An 18,516-nucleotide genomic window follows, 5' to 3' on the forward strand; every position below is an offset into this window, starting at 1 on the left:
AATTTTATGTTGTCACAGACCTTCCCTCCACTTCATCTCAAGTTGAACAATGTATTTCAGAGATCATGTTATAGCCAATCCTTTTTTGCTTTCAAATGCAGATTAAAAACTTTAAATATTCTGTGGGACAAAGTCTGTTTTTCAAGGCCACTGAAATAAGTCAGAAGAAATCATGAGACATTCTTTGCAATGCTGATAGATAGCAGAGTATCAGCTAACTCAGAAAGCAATGTGCCAAGTGGGCAGCAATAAATAATTGTTCTAGACCAGATATAATTTGAACAATAATCCTTATTTATAGGAAATAAGACCAGAGCTTCTACTGACGATGTGTGATGACTTACCAACTAGATTTCAAAAGCAGGGCTAAGCCTGAAGTAGACAACCATTTACTCTGCATGAACTAGAACAAGCACAGCAGGGACAGTTAGTATAATCTACCTACAACATATTTGGCAAAGCTGGGCTGTGGATCTATTCCTACAACAGCGTCTTCTACCAGTTTTACAGTGACTCACTCAGGACATGGAATTTATCATGATCAGGCCTAGTCAGGCCTGGTCAGGCCTCACCTGGAGTACTGTGTCCAGTTCTGGGCTCCCCAGTACAAAAAAGACAGGGATCTCCTGGAAAATTGTCCAGCGGACGGCCACAAAAATGATACGGGGCCTGGAGCATCTTCGCTATGAGGAAAGGCTGAGAGACCTGGGTCTGTTCAGCTTTGAGAAAAGAAGACTGAGAGGGGATCTTATTGTTTACAAATACCTTAAGTGTAGGAGACAGAGGGATTTAGCAGTGGCTTGTGGGGACAGGATAAGGGGCAATGGCCGCAAAATGGAGCACAGAAGTTCCACACCAACATGTGAAAGAACTTCTTCACAGTGAGGGTGACAGAGCACTGGAACAGGCTGCCCAGGGAGGTTGTGGAGTCTCCTTCTCTGGACATATTCAAGGCCTGTCTGGACGCCTACCTGGGCAACCTGCTCTAGGGAACCGGCTTTGACAGGGGGGTTGGACCCGATGATCTTCTGAGGTCCCTTCCAACCTCTACAATTCTGTGATTCTGTGATGATCTACTAAAGGACTTACGAAGGTGTTGGGCTGGCCATCCTTTGATAAAAGGTGACAAAGGCTCCTGGTTAAAAAAAAAAAAAAAAAAACACTACCATGCAATTTCTCCAGGTGATGAATTTTGTAGAGAGAGCAATTGATAGAACCTGAGGTAGCCATGCCATCGTTTTAAATACATATTACTGGTTCACTACCCTTTTAAGACATTCAGTACTACTGACAGTCTATGTCTAACAAGAGAGTTAAGAATCACGCAGGCTTGCACCCTGAGAAAGGCAGGAAAGTTAAACCAAGATGATAAACCAAGTCAAAGTTATATGTTTACATTAGTAGCAGTATACTCATGTTTGAGGCTAAACTCAAAGCATAGATAAGGCCAATTTATCACTATATATATAAACCAGTGTAACACAACACTAATATCTGTGGGTTTTATACACATTAAAGTGTCTAGACATTTTAGGCAGTTTACAGACTCTTTTGACCAAGGTAACTCTGGAATACAGCAACAAAAAATGACACAAGACCTGCTATATTTCAGGTCACCACTTAATACTAGACACACAGAAAAGATTCATAAAGTACCTCTTTATTCTACAGTAATCATAAATATGATTTTGGTAATAACAGCTTTCACCACAGAACTGCAGCATGTCAGACACTGTGCATTGAGCTTTGATAAGAATAAGGTAAATGACATATGGATGGTTAATAACACCTCAGAGAAGTCACATTCACAGTCACAGTCAGCAGATTAACACTTTAACAAGTATCTGTTCCCAGTGGGATCACCTCCTGATGACTGAGAAAACACTTCAAGCTGTGACAAGGAGAAGGAAAACTGAGGAATAGAAAAGTTTGTATCCTAGAGCTTTTAACATCAAAATCCATTAGACTTTATTTGTCAGTAGCATTTGTTTTAGGCATGGAAAAACACAAGCCTTTGCCTGCAGCAGTGTAAGGTTTATGTAAGGAAAACAGAACTAAAGCCTTCCACCCACCATTTGGATCTTTCTAGAACCTCTGTTCTAGAATTGTGATCTCCAGCTCCCGAGTACCTGACTTCTGAAAGAGCTTATATACAGCTCCTATCTTACAAAGCTCACAAGCTATTTGAGTGACCAGCAGCAGAAGGATGAAGATGCCTGCTAAGTACTCAGAATCCTCCTTATCTGTGGCACGAAGTGAGCCAACAGCAACTTGCTGATGCTGACATTAGCAGATCAATCTGAAAGCCAGCTGCAAACCCCACTGATGCTGTAACACAAATGAAATAACTGTAATTTCTCACAGCCTGTCCAGAGCTCCCTTCCAACTGTTCTTTCGCACTGTACATAAAATTTCATTTAGTTTTTTTGGGGGGTAAACTTACATCAACCGTAATTTCCCAGAAACTATAATATATGCAACTATAATGAATAACTAGATCAAAATCTAGGTTTTATCCAACGTTATGAAGGAATATAAGGTAGATTTTCAGCTTTTTAAGGAGATATTAAGACTTGCACTGCTGTCATGATGCACACTATGCTGTAATTTGTTGTTACATACAACAAATCTCTCCTTATTGTCCTAATCTCTCCTATTGTCCTTATAGGCCTAAATTGTCTAGTTTTCAAAAAGTTAACATTTACTGTATATACACACAACAATTAAAATAATTAATATGTTCGCCTGTTATGGTCAAAAAAAAATGATTGTCGGTAGAGCATGAGCTCTGAGCACAGCTGAGGAGAGGCAGAACTGCCTGCGCCCTCCTCCATCAGCCACACACACTTGAGCCAGACACTGATACTGCTTCACCCTCTCCTTTCTATGAAGTTTCCATTAACAGGGCTCACTTGCAAGCTAGAAGAGGGTAGCTATAAAACTGAATGCTTTCCTGAGGCATTCACTCTTCCAATGCGGTCTCCAGACACAGGTGCCACAGGCCTCGCCTAGCACTCGGCCCAGGCCTCAGGGTCCCACCATGTCCCCTGAGCGCTTTCTGGCACCGCAGGTGTACACTGGTGTTCCTACAAGCCATTAAGCTTGTCAAAAAAAAACTAACCCTGCCTAGCATAAAGCTGCTTTATCATGAAATTACTAATCTGCTCTCCCCAGCAGTTCTACCCCCTTCCAGGGCCTAAGCATTCAGAGATTGACAGAAGGGGCTGTGTCACACTCCGCCCCACTAGCTCTGGGCACGGGCAGAGAAAGGCCCTGGCTGCATGGCAGGTGGTCTGGACAGGCCTGCCTGCATGTTTTACTACAAAACATCCAACACCCTTTTAAATATGTGATCCAGGATTTATTCAAACAGAAACAGCTGTAAAAAGCAGACTGAGGCAACACAGAAATAAAGGGAATAAAGGAAGGGGAGGAAATAAATATTTTCCCCTTCAGTGTCCTCATGAGGCAGCTCATCCCCATTACTCAGCCCCTCACAGCTACGGCACCTGCATGCTGTCTTTATATTTTTAAGTTTATATATGCTGTTGGTGAGGGTTGTTTTGAATGATACCGTCACCATGAGACTGGGCACAGTTTACCTTACTGACACAGTCCTTGGTTGTCACTACCCAGCCTCCGGCCAGCTCTTATTTTTCTTGGCTGGTGGTCAGGCTATCGATCATTAATCTCATTCCTTTTTCAGGTACCATCGCTCTTCAGGGTTTGCACTAAATTATTCTCCTCATTGATATGTAATAGATGAGAAACACAGGCTCCTGCAAAGGATGAAATTAGCTTTTATTTAGGAGCAGTACAAGTCTGTGCATGACTATAGATGCATTTTGAAGACTTTAAATGAATTTAAGCCAAGGGATGTTTCTTGCACCACTTCTCTATGTGGGCTTGAATCTAACCTTAGGTGGCTACTTAATTTAATCCTTTTTATTCTTATTTCCAGAACTCAGAGTTCCTAAACTAGGATTTTAGTAGACAGAGCAGATGGTGCTGTATTTTTCTTCAAGGACAAAAAAAAATAATAATTAAAAAAAAAATGTGGTCAGATCAGACTCCTTAAGTGAAATGAAGTATGTGGGGCCTCCCTGTACAATGTATGCCAGAACTGTTCACTGGCTAGCTGTCGGAAATGTACTCCATTTTGAATTCTGATAATAATGAAGGATTATTGTGCTTAGTGTTGCAGCTCACTGAAAAAAAAAATTCTCAGAGCATATTACAGGAAAAGAAAAATTATTTCATCCTGAGTACAAAGAAAAGGAAGTGCAAAAAAGATTTCAGAAAGGGTTGGAAAACCTTTGTTAATTCATAGACAGTTTGTAACTGTTGTGCAAAAACTGTAGTAATCTAAAAATAAGAGGAAACTTGCACCCAAAATGAATTAAACAAATAAAACTCAGTGGAGTTCCCTATAGGTATAAATAGGTACTAGTAAGGCTTTACTGAGAATAATATAGGAATCAAATGATGTATAGGAATTAGTTGTTGTCAAATATTGTTATTTTTTCCCATGTTCCTACTACTTCCCATGTTTCCCTACTTCCCATGTTCCCACAATGAAATTGTATGACAGATGTCTTTAGTTTCTAGAATATGAAGACCAAAGTCTTTTCCACTTGATACTTCTCTGAAGTTCTACACATTTTTGGCACATCTGTTTTTACGGAAGATCATAATTTCTTTTTTATTCCATCAATCACACATGAAAACATTTACTTAAGCAAAATCTTTTCTTAAATTCTTGCAATTCTTTTAATACAAGAACAAATCTGACATTCATGTTATAGATGAGTGCACACAAGCAGCAATATTCAACTTCAAAAACTGGAGGGGAAGATGTGGTTATAGTCTTAGCCTAAAATTGTCCATGTCTCATAAGAGTCTCTAAATTCTACTGTAACTTGACATCAAACTGTCATAGCCAAAACACGTGTTAAAACAAACAAACAAACAAAAAAAGTCAATCCAATGTACTGACTTACGTGAGACATCTTCAGTGAGACAAACTCTGCTCACAGTACAAGGTCTGTAGAGTTTCTCACAGGGCAGTGCTTCCAAGATTGGATATTTTTTTGTAAATAACAGCCCCAGTTACTTGCCAGAAGTAAACTTTGTATGTATTGCTCCTGACAGAGATCTTAAAGTAATGGAAAAAAAAAAAAAAAAAAAAAAAAAAAAAAGGTTGAATGAACATCTTAAATCCATCATATTAGCCATCATTTTTCTTTTTTTTTTTTTCCTTTAAAGACTTAGTTTAAGTGATTGATAAGTATCACAACACTTCGTGATTTCATGAATGGATTCCATTAAAACCCAACTGGACTTGATAAACGTGGCTCCAATACTGAGCAAGGATTTCAGAATTGGTTCTATAATTTTCCATTTTCCAGCATTCGTGTTAGCAGATATTTAGTAGAATGGATATCTTAATACATAACTCACTCTGAGTTAATATATCTTTAGGCAGTTTGAAACCCCTTATGATTCACTGTGCACACTTGTCTCATTGATTTGTCCTTACTATGCCCCAATGAAAAGCATACAACTTTGAGGGAAAAATAGAGCTGTGCATTTCTGTAAAGATAGAAAAAAAAAAAATGATTTTAAGATCTTGAAACACACTCCATTTTTTGTTTGAAAAGTAAAATACAATTAATATAAAGAAGCTGGTCATTCAATAAACAAGAGAGGTGGTTTCGAGGGTACAATATTATGTAAAACATTAAAGATTATGTAGCTGAGTAAATTACAAGTAAAACAAAGCAGATCTTTCAGCACTGATAAGACTTTTATGAGAAATAATATGTAAGGACAGGCTCCCATTATCTGCCTCAGTTTGAAACATTCCATGTGAATTTCAAGCTTTGTACAAATAGAAATAGCAGGAATTGTAGGAATAGCCTGGAGTTTAAATGCAAGTGAAATTCAAACCCATCTGTGAATATTTTTATGACTTCTGAGAAGAAAGGGTCAGTTTGAACAGTTTCGAGTTATTGGTTATTGAAATACAAAACACTAATAGCATTAAAAAAAAAAATGTTTAAAAATAAATGGTGTAACTGGCTACTGACCATATCTTGTTTGGCTTTACAGTGTCCACCAACATTCCTCTTGACATGAGCGGAAGACAGAGCAACATGGGTATGCCTGATTTATTTCAGCTGAGTATTTCCTCAGCACCAGGCAATTAGGCAAATGAACTAATTTTTGCTTACCTTATGTCACTTTATCTCTGTTTCTCTGAAAGACTAGTTTCCAGAGTAGAGAAGCGCATCCCAGGTCACTTCCTGACCTGTGCCTTAAACAACAGGCACTCATAAATTCTCAGTGCAATACAGAAACCTCCTTATGAGCTTAAAAAGTAAATCTGATTTTAAAAGGGAGTAAGAAGCTGGCATTAGTAAAGGTTATATATCCACAGTATCAAAAATGTACTAGCATTAAGCTCACAATAAAACTTGAGGACTGGTTCCAGTATGGAAGGGTATTTCAAAATACATCAGGATCTCTTAAGAACTTGGAAATCTGTAGCAAGATCCAAATGATCAAGTATAAAATATTATCAACTTAATAAATATGGTAATAAAGTGTTCAGGAATGTTTTTCCCATTGCAAATATATACAGGACAATTCTAATTTTATCTTCATAAGAAAGAGTAAAACCAAGCTCTAAAAGCTTAATACAGATTTTAAGTAAATCAAAAATGTATAGAGACTTTTAAACAATAGTGAAATAAAAGATACATGAAAACATTTGATGAATTTTCCAGATAAAGTTCAAGAACTGTTTTTTTTTTTTTTTTTTTTTTTTTCTGCAAATAGGAAAAATATTTTGGTATTTTTCACAAAAAAAAAAAAAGAATCATGTTTCAAATGAAGTCTTTTTTTTCCTGTTAACATCAGCGAGTGTAGGATACAACTCCAGTGCTAGACAAGTCAGTCAGTTATGCTCGAAGTTCTAACAAAGGCAAGGGTAAAATACATAGAATGCACTTCAGTGTCTTTCAAAGTCTATTAAATGATAACTATTTTGAAATATTTAATCTATGACACTACTAAATGTGACTCAGTTTCATTCCAACAATTACAAAAAAAAAAAAAAGAAAAAAAAAGGATATAATTCTTTTTGTAATGTGTTTCTGTGTATACTTCCTCATGGTTTGAAAAGTTTTAAAGTACAAAGCCTCAACTGTGTTGGTGCTGTCTGATCCATTCATTAAATTTGAAAAGAACAGCATCTTTCCTGAAGTAAGAGAAACTTCATTTTTCTTTTTGTTTGAAACATAGTGAAGTCATAGGAAAAGGGGAGGCAATTTTTCAAGTATTTGTAATCTTGGAATAAAAGTTTGTTTAGTTTTCCTTCTGGTTATGATAGTATATTGAAGGGTACTATCAACAGTGCCTGAGATGGGCCTTGAGAGACAAGAAACGATTTTAGAAAAAGAAAAATCCCTGCTCTAAACCTTGCAAATCATTAGTGAGTGAAATGAGATGTGTGCAGCATAGTTCAAACAAACACTTAGAAAAGTGAATAAGAGCACTGAGCATGATAAATTGCAACTCTATTCTGAAGTTAAGAATGACAATATCTTTCAATCCCAAATTCTATCATAACATTTTACCCAAGTGCTTTTAGAAAGATTAAATCTTGATGTACAACCTATGACACCTAATCAACTTGGTTTAATGTTGCAATCTTTTAGAAGTTTTGGTTCCTATATCATTCTCAACCATTCAGTATCATACATAAACTACGTTAAAGGATATTCTATTCTTTTTATAACCTCTAGGTCAGGGGTTTTCTAGGCAAGCAGTGATTCTTTTTTGGCATCTGGTGTCAGTCCAAATCTGTGTAGACAGTAAACATGACAGAGCTACTGATGGTTCTCCACTACATAATTCCTGCAACCTGCATAATTTCCCCTAAATTATTTTTTGTTTGGGACCAGTAGATCCCATAGGGAAACCAGAGGAGGGAAAGGGGTGTAGGAATCTAAGAAGTCCATGCCAAGCAATTGAGAGAAAAGAAGTCTGTTGCCAGTAGGTTTACATTCTCTCTACAGCAGTGAACGCACTATGTCCCAAACAGTTTCTTGATCCTCTCTCTTTCTAATAGCTTCGTGAGTTTGAGTGTCTTCCATACCACCCAATGCTAATCTGCGTGCTAATCTGTGCCTGTCTTCACCTTCCATCTTTTCTAAATTTGAGGACAGCAGATGGGCTATGTTTATTTTAGAGATAACCTCATCTGCTGTTTATATTGGGGGAAGAAAAAAAGTGCTCACTGATGACTTTGTACTGACACCTCCAGCTGAGGCTGACATTTGTTTTCTAGCTGTTATTGGTTTCTAATTATGTCTGGATATTCAGAGGATCAGCTAATTTGCTCCATAATTTTAGGAGGCAATTTTTAATTCCCTTTCAAACTCTCTGCTAATTTCATGGAATTATTAGATATGCAAATATGGTGGGACTAAACCCATTGGGACTTCTGGTGGTTCAGTTCAGGTGCCTGAGTAGAACCTCCCTCTGCACTGCAAACACAAACTATCCAGCATGAAGGTAGTTAGGTGGGATGGCCAGGAAACTCAAGGAGCTTTTGCTTCTTGTGCATTTTCCTACTCACTGCAACGAGTCAGCATGGGTCAATTTTTGCTGCTAAACAAGGGAGCTCTGGGCAAGGGCAGAGCGATGTGGACCCTTGAGCAGAAAGGAGATATTGTAAATTGGATTATGTGGAGAAAAGGGGACTCTCTAACCTATCAGAGAACATTTAAAGGCACCAATGCTAGAAGCATGGAAGGAACGAGGGTACAGTGGTCCAATTTGTGTTTCATTTTCCACTGCATTCTAAAAGGTTAGCCTAGGGTCAAAAAAATCTAATTAAAATTCAAAACATATTGGTATACCAGTGATAATTTCAAAGAAATGAAAAAAAAAAAAAAAAAAGATTTTGCAGTTCTTACTGAAAATATTTCCAATATTGTTTCAAGAATATTTCAAATAAATGCATTCAGATATATCCCACAGGGATTTCACTATATAGAAACATCCTAGTTATAGATTTTATCATTTATTGCATGCACCAGCAAGAATTCAGGAGCATTCCAGGTTGTCTGTAATATTTAATCTTCTATATGTTCCCATTTTGTAAAGCTGTGCAATTTTAAACATCTAGGCATGTTTGAAATAATTGAGCCATTTAAACAGAGTGGAGTTAAGACCCATGCACATTAACTAAGGCCCTGTTATCTGTTTTGCATCCTTCTTTATAGCAATGCTAAAATATATACATATATTCATGTAACTCACAGATATTTGATTTACTTTATAGTTTCAGACCACACGTGTGTTGCATTAATTCTGTTCGCTCACTAATTTGTTTAAAGGCTGGTATTATCTTCTACAGTTTGCAACAAAAGCTGGTCTTCTCCTGACCACCCCAATCATATCAATACCCTACAGTGAAAATAAATTGAAATAGACCTCTTGCTGTTAAGAAAAATAATAATAATAATATCTTCCTGACTTTCACAGAATTTAGGCTGAGTGACTGCAATTGGCACTCCAAATCCAGCACGACAATTAATTACTCTTCTTCCTCCTCCCCTTCCCTAACAACCTGCTTGGATGTAAGGCTGTTCCTATATGGAGATTTTCATTTGTTTTATTCAACTCTGATATAATATTTACATGTGGAGCAGAAATACTGTTTTTAAGGAACAGAATATCGTGTCACAGCATTGAAAACATCTGTTTCCAGGTGCTAACTCCCTCTTTTCAAATCTTTAACTATCACACATTTAGGCGTTAGCATATCAAGCAGTAGTTTCTAGAGACAGCTATCCTTCTGCTGGCCTTGTGGATGAGTACCTTCTGGACAACACATAGCCACTAAGTTTGCACTACACAAACTTATTTTTTTCTCGTTCCTCCTCTTGCAGATATGGAGCTTCAAAAGCTCCAGAAATTTCCACATCTCTAGTTCTGTTTTCATTCTACGGTATATAGCAACAGTCCCCAAACAAAAATAATCAATAAAATTATATTCAGTTTTCTGTCAGGGAAAACACCAGTCTGATAACAGGAAGACGACATAAGTTTAACAAATGTAATGTGGACAATTATTTGGATAAAATATGTAACTGGAAGAGAACCATCTCATTTGCATTGTACCCGCAAGAAGAAATTAGCTGTACTCTCATAAAACCCATGAGAGTGTCGGTATCTAAACCTTTCTCACGTATGGAAATACTAGATAAGTCACTACTATGTTTATATTACACAACCTCATCTGAGCCACAGACAACAGAAAACTCTTAAGACTCACCAGCTCAGATTGTAGAAATTCATTGTTTTAGCTCTCCAGTGGCTCACAGTCCTTTGAAATACCAGCTGCACTGGGTGGTCTATACAAAGGCAGTGGATACAGGCTATTCTAAGACTAGAGTCTACAAAGAAAAAGCAGACAAAAGTACAGGAATCAGCGAAGTTTGACAGCTTTGCTGAGACTTAAAAGAAATCAGTAGATTACATTTTTATAATTTTGTACAGATTCTTTTGTGGAGCTGTGACAATAAAGAAGTTTTTCTCCTCCCTCCTAAGCTGTCTGTGGTGTTCAGCTTTTAATGTATAATTGATCCAAATTGCTGGGAGAAGTCTTGAATTCTACTTACAGTGCCCCTCCCAGGGACGGTAATTGTGTAAGCAAGCAGGTTATAGGAACATATAATAATGCTGCAGTACATCACCGCTCCACGTCCCGTTCCACCCACACACACCCCCAAATAAAGGAGCCCTAGAAATTTTCTCATTCCCATTCTTGTTCAATGATGAAGCGACAAAGACAGTGTCTTGCCCCAGGTCAATTCTGTAGTAAAACTAAAGAACCGACTCGTAACTCAGCACCTACCCACAAGACAAGGCTTCTTCTCGTACATTACCATTGCTACTTCATAAATACTGGGCATAACGTAGGTGGTACATATCTAACATCCTGCAGATAACATTTTCCCTTTACCCTTAGAATAAACTATAGGAGCTCTTGATCAGCATTGTTGTGGGGTTAGGTGAAATTTAATAATTTTGGAGAGAATTTGCTGTATTATAACTGCAGTTTAAAAATACAGTTGTTTAACTGTGAGTAACGGCCTCTTATTGTCTCAGTAAGAAAAAGAAAGACTCAAGAGTATCTTTAGATTTTGGACTTGTTACTTTAAAACATACCTAGCTCCCATCAAGAGCAAAGAGGAAAAAAAAATAAATAAATAAGACTTACACCTCAGGGACAGTGGAAAAGAGTCTCACTATTGCAAGAACGGTAGTTAATACAGGAGTACTCAGAAATCAGATTTTATTTCCTCAACTCAAAGAACTTTCCTCTCTGGCAGCACTGGAATTCATGCAATGGGATGTCAGACAGCAGGTGTGATTAAAGTAATAGTATAATTAAAAAGAGCTAGATGTGGGAATAAAAAGTGTTTTGTTTTCTTCTTTCAGGGACTGGTTTGACTCACTAGTGAACAGCTTGCTGCAGATCTTTTTCTGCTTTCATGGTGAAGTCGTGTTTTCTTTAGCTGTCTTTTTTTTAGAGCAGATTTTCATCATGAAAGAAAATTTTACTGCCACAGACAACACTGGAGATATTCAGCAGGCAACAGAACTCTGTCCTGTGTCCCTGTGACACACAGAGAATGAGTGTCAATCTTTGAAACCAGAGGATTGAGCCTAGACCTGGCTGATTTTAGAAATTATTCCCACTTATCTTTAAGTATTGTGGGAACAATACGCGACCTGTTGTGCAGTATACTTTCTTTCAACAATAGAAATACAGGCAGAAAACCCATTTAAGCCTCTAGATTAAACCTGTTGAAAATATTTTCAAATGATACAGTACATTTTTTAATATTAAAAATATTTCAGTATCCTTCAAGGTTCCTTCAAGTTACATAGACTAGTTCACATGACGACTTCTATAAAGAGGTAACAGTATCTTATCACCATAATCAGATTTCTAAAAGTGTGAACAGATATAAACCTGCCCTTGAGATCCAACACAAAGTCTATACAAGACATTTACTCTAGAATCTTTTTATTTCCTTCTTATTGATAAGATTACTCATGCAAGGATACGGATATCATTATGGATGTGATTTTGCTGCATTACATTCTTTAATGTCTAGCATAGTGCTATAATTGTGTTTGTGCCTAGATAGTTTATCTTGCTCAAGTAGTGAGAGTAGCTATTTTTATATGGGAACTTTTTGTTTGTAAGTAGTATGATAGGGCTTTTTAAAAAAATATGTATTTATTTTGTTTGAGAAAGAGGGCATTAATCTTACAGCCTAATATTATTTATATCTCTTTCTACCTCCTTGTCTTTACATAGATTCCTCTGGACAACAAGTCCCTTGGCAAGAATGCTCAATGTCTTCCACTCCTAAGCTGGAACAAGGCTAACCAGTGCCTTTAGTGCATAGGTAGGTCTGGTGGAAATCGATAACTGGGGTATTCCTCATTGTGAGTCTGTGACCACTGGGAAATACAATGGCTAAAATACCTCCTTTAAACTGGTGTTGTTTGTTTCTGCCAGGGGAATAACAAATTTAAATGAAAATTAGTTCAAAACTAAAAACATGCATTACTGTAGCAATTAAACCCTTCTCTTTTGGCAGACTAAGCAGGGCCAACCTTCCCAAATACCCCAACGTGCACTAGCTCATCGCTGTTATTTCAGTTTAGAGAGATTAAGAAACTCGTAGGCAATTAAAAAACAATAGGCTGAGAAACTACGCAATATGTTCACACAGAAAATATTCGCATTGTCAGATCACCATACAGTAGCATGAACTGTCCATTTTATTGACAAAGACCATTATGTCAAATCCAGTTTAACTGAAGAAAACAAAACTCAGTGTGTATGAAAGAAAAATACTCCTGAGTCCCCTATGGCATTACTGAAGATTCACGCCACTGATAATTTAATATGTGTAACTGCCAAAATGTCTGCAGCAGGCTTCGTGAAAGATCAGAATCATGTTTCCTGAAGTTAAAAACTGTTAGAAAGAACAAAATGCAGATGGTCTTCCTTTATATACCAAATGATAAATGGGATTTTACAAACTTGCAAGTTGAAAACCTTTCATAGAAATAGTAAAATAACATAGAAACACACACACATATATATAGCATAAATAGCAAAATGCTATTTTGCTATGTCAAAACAAGAAAGAAAATGACAGAAGAGAGTAGAGAAACTGAAAGAGCATAAAAACCAATCCTGCACAAAAACCAAAGAAAAATTTTGGGACGGGGTACCAGTAGCTCTCTTTCCCGTTGTTCTCATTTCCCTTCTACTCTTTGTTCTCTCCAGAAAGTCAATTTTTTGAGATAATTAGGTTACTTACAAAGAAAGAATATTAAAATGATATCCACCATTTTCTACTGACAGAAAAAAAAAAAAAAGACATATAGATATATATATAGAAATACCTCACATTGTTTCAGTGGCTTTGAATTTTCCTCCTTAATGCATAGAGACTATTTGTTGTTAAATATTTATGGAACTAGAGTATTATGATGACTGATATAAATGGTGTGAGTAGAATAATAAGGAAAACATTCTAGTAGTTACATTATATTTTCTAGTATGTCCAGTTTGGTGTGAAAAATGCATCCTAAATGTTTATATCCAGCAAGAAGCAGCATTTAAGCATAAATTCTATGAGGCTTAATTCCAGAACTCATCTCTCCAATATATCAACCCATGGAGATGGTATTTCCACACAGTTTAGCATGCAACTATAAAAACTCAAGCAACTGCACATTCCTTTTCCTACTGTACGGGAATCTAGTTTCTGAGTTTGTGTGATTCACTGGGTTTGAGAGAGAATTCAGGTGTTGCAGTAATTTTCTTTGCCATCTTCAGGAGCACTCATTGCCAAGCAACTGTCTGCCAAAGCAAAAACCAGACTGGAAAGCTGGCGTATTTTTTTTGCTTTGTTATTTGCTCCCTGCAAACTCATCTCATTCCAGAATCTGGGCATCACTGTAAGCTTCTGCAATCATTGCATTGATTGGGAACAGTGTTTGTAACAATGCAGTGTAAAATTGCAAAAGACCTGGAAGCTTGTGGCAGCACTGGGGAACAAATAGAATTGCCTCCCATTGTCACATTCAAAAGCATTACAAACAACAACAAAAAAAAAACAGCAACGACAAAAACTTGGAAGCTTGCTTCAGAGCTGATGAGCAAGTAGTACATAATCCTCCCATACAGAAGGCCTATAGAACCTTGCCAGTCTTTTGGGATGGCAACCAGATGGTGGGAAGAACGCAGTGACAGCTTGAGAAGGCTGCACAGCTATCTATAGATGGAGTTCTGGTATCAACATTAACCTAAAGGTTGTTAGGAAGATAAGAAGCAATGATCTCTCTTGCAAACTCTGAAAAGCAACATTAGAAAAGCAAAATGCACACATGAATAGGAGATGAAAGCAGTGTTACTTCTTATCTACCAAGGGCAGATAATTTAATTATATTCTGCAGCTGATAGCAGAGGAAAGGTGATACAAAAATGCTCAGATTTTGCCTAGGAACTATATTTGTTCTTTCATTTTATTTAAGCTGTTGTAAATTGAACCAAAGGAAAATGAGTAATTACTTTTGCCTTATCCAGTGTATTTCTCCATTACTAGTATTTTTGACAGATGGTACTACTGAACTCAAAGCTAAAAAGGAAAGCATAATATTGTAGTAAATACTAAATACAATAAGAACCATTTTCAGGATCTCTAATCATTTTTCCAAAATAAAGGAATATGGATTCCTTTATTGAAAAAGCTTTTTTTTTTCAAAAAAAATAAAATAAAAAATAAATTAAAAAAAAATCCATTCCTTCTGTTTCTTTTCTATTTCTTTTTCTCCCACCTCTCAAAAGGTCACTGGTATGCAAGTATGTGAATTTGCCTCAAATTTATGACTTAGTGCAGTTCTTCCCTCTCCAGTAACCAGGAAGTTAGCAAAACAGCAAGTAGGTCTCAATGTGGATCACTTGATATTGACACAGAAAAGGGATCTTCAAGTCTCAGTGATAAAGAGAAGAAAGCCTTCATTTTAGCAGTACAGAAGCTCAGTTATGTCAAGGTAAATATGCTATCTCAGCAGAAGAGCAGACTAGAGCCTCTCTGGGTCTTAGATAAGAAAGTTGGTACCCAGGTGATTGACAAAGATGATGCAAACTATAGATTTTGAAAATCAACTGAGTCAAAATAGTAATCTTAGCTTTGTGGGGTGGCACAAGAGCTCTGCTACCCTGGCATTTTGATCCCAAAAGACACTGGTGCTGCCTCATGCAGTACTGCTAGCATAGAGAAATTTGCCACAGATCCCTTCAGAAGTAGTAGTGTTAACAAAGACAAGCAGTCCTTCTCTGCTTTCCGTGGGCAAACATGGCTTGAGCATATTATTTTCTGTTTATTTTCAGAACAAAGATGAGAGGCCAGTAAGAGTTCAGAACACGTATTATTCTCTATACAAACAACAGGGAAGATAAATGAAAAAGCAGGAAAGGAAAGAAAAAGCAAGTATTTTATAATTGCTATCAAGTTCTGAATATGAGATAGAACAGAGGACAGTGAAGACTTTGTTCAGCTGCCTTCTCCAGTACATAAAATGGCTAAATGCAAGAGATGAAAAAAACACCCTTTTCTAGGCATGTAGGTAGGAGCTGACAGTAGGGAATAACTTAGAAATATTATTACAGTCATGAAGATACAATCAAAAGAGATTTAGACACTTTTCACTGTGGCTTTAAGCCATGTGGTTAATGCAGCTTTCAGTGCTCAGCTGAAGCTGCTGCGAGAAGCGATGAGAAATCTCTGGAAAAAACAAAACAAAACAAAACAAAAAACCCACAGAACTCTGTTTATCATCATACAGAGCTCTAACACACGTCTTGAAAAAAAAAAAAAAAAAAAAAAAAGAAGTGGAATCACAGACAAATGGCCTTAACAACAACTTGCTGCCAGTTCATCTCTGGGCTCTTATGCTTGCCAGCATAAACACAGTGAAGCCTGCATGGAAATAGCAGCCTAAAGTGGTATGAAACAACCTAAAAGTCTGGCCAGCATACCTGTGACCTTGATGCCAGTTCTAACACCATTTCCTACTAATGTTTGAAGACAAATAAAAAGGTTGCAATATTGGTTTTGATTTCCTGGATTAAGTTGCTGAATACACTGTGCCATACCTAAATCCAGAGCACTCCAAAGGCATTCATCACACAGTTCTCTTTACACAAAGTGCCTGCTGAAAGGTGTCATTGGCTTTTATTTGTTCCAGCCAATGTCTCCTTTTGTATACACTTTATTACTTTTCTTTTAATTATCCAGCAAAAATGCTCCTAGTCTGCTTTCATCACTTCCTACCTTTCAACATTACACTTGTGGTCAGAACATTGACGATGAGCCTATATTCAAGTCAGAAAGATGTAAGAGTCCACAAAATGGACCACAAGGTTACATGGTGGCAGAGATGCTCCTCTGTCTGCATGTCCCACTCCTGATTATAGCCATCTTATTTACCCTGGTGTGAAATTTGTGCATTAATATCTAGTCTCTGGACTGAGACTTGAAGCTACAAGTCAGCCAGCACACAGCCCGAGACATACCTATTTCCAGATAATGCACTAATTTGTAGAGCAAGCACAAAAACCTTGGGCTGACAAATAAGCTGAGCAAATATACAGACATTCAGAAATACACAACAGGATAATTAATCACCTGGAAAGATTGATAGTAATACTATAATTTCCTATGAAAACAATTCTAAAAAAAAAAAAAAAAACCACTCAGAGGCCACATCCAAAACTGCAGACATGAAGCAAATTTGGATTCATCATGCGCTCATGTTTTGCATTCACTATATATGTAGCCACAAGGTTTATTGAAGTGGTAACCAGTTACCTTTTACACAAAAATCTAACAAATGGAAGAGCTTCTGTCAGAAAGCACAAGAAAATATCCTTCTTCCTGAAGACTGGCCTCTGGGACATGGAAAAACATTTTGAACATTTAAGGCAGTAGATTTGCAGTGTTCATGGGCTCCTGGTTAGGTATACTGTGGTTCAATTCTTGTTTTAATTGCAGGAAGGTAAAGGAAAACTACCTCCTTGCTTGAACATACTCTTCCCAACTATATTAGTTCTTTTCCAACATACACATAATCAGAAATTAAGTTCTCACTACCAGCTATAGAAATGCAGCTCAGGGAAAACTGAAAAGTTTTAATTTCCCAGTGCCCCTATCATGCTGCAGCTGTAACAGCCCTGTCTCTTCATCAAAATCCATGATTTTCCTGTACTTTTTCACATTTGATTCCAGGATGGTGTCACAGTGGTACATCCAGGCAGATGCAGTTAAAGGCAACTGTTGCAAGAAATGCTCGCTCTTATGGGTCTCTACTCTAAAATCTTGCTGGAGGAAAAGAAAAAATATATATATATGTATTTATGTATGGTAATATCATGTATTACTCTGGAATTGAAAAAAAAAAAAAAGAAAAAGAAACTGTGTTGTGTTTATACCCAAAATAGCTTCAATAAATATAAAAAATATAGCCCTTTAAAATGATAGCAGTTTTAAAAATCTGTAATTTATAAAGGTATCTCTGTAATTTTCATATCTGGAAAAGCTGTTTGGGCAGTTTTAAAAGCTCACTGTAAATGCAATTGTAAACATTCAGTTGAAAAGCATAAAGATAAGTTGTTCATTTGCATTTTTATCTGTGTTGTCTTACAACCATTAATTGTGGAAATGAAATAGAGAAAAGTGTATTAAACCCTAGGCTACTAGAAATTAATATACATGGGGAATAGAAATATCTGGAAGAGATGACCTCCATGTTTCACGGAAAGATTAATCAAGGCACCAGTTATAGTTTCCAATTTACTGCAAAACAGCATCTCCTATTTCATAACATCTATATAAACAATATAATAGTTCCAGCAGAATTCTTAGATTATCTGATGGTAACAAAACTAAAAGCCAATGTTCCAGTTTTTGGTGTATGAATCACTGTAGCCGTAAGCCAGATGTGTGTATGTTTAATTGCAGTGAGTTTTAATCATAGGATATCAAGTGGCTTATATGCAGTTAAACATGCACCTTCTGCAAACTGTCATTTGCATTCATTTTCAAGCCATTCAGAACTCAATAGGGCAGATCCAAGCTGATGCAAATTGTCATAGCTGTATGAAAGGCAATGAGGCCAATGCAAACTTACACCGACTGGGAATGGGTCCTAGTGTTTGGCTATTTAAAGAATCAGTCTTCGAGGGCTTACTCAGGTGATTTCTCTGGCTTACAGCTGATGAAGGTTAGGTGTGTTAGCAAAGGCTAGGCAGAACTTGGAGGAGCTGCACCACAGTATCTCAGAGAAAACCTTGACACCTGATTTTATGTCAGAGTGGTACCCCAGAAAGAATGTATTAATTGTAAA

Source organism: Cygnus atratus, chromosome 10 (assembly GCF_013377495.2).
Source record: "Cygnus atratus isolate AKBS03 ecotype Queensland, Australia chromosome 10, CAtr_DNAZoo_HiC_assembly, whole genome shotgun sequence".
NCBI classification, from domain to species: domain Eukaryota; kingdom Metazoa; phylum Chordata; class Aves; order Anseriformes; family Anatidae; genus Cygnus; species Cygnus atratus.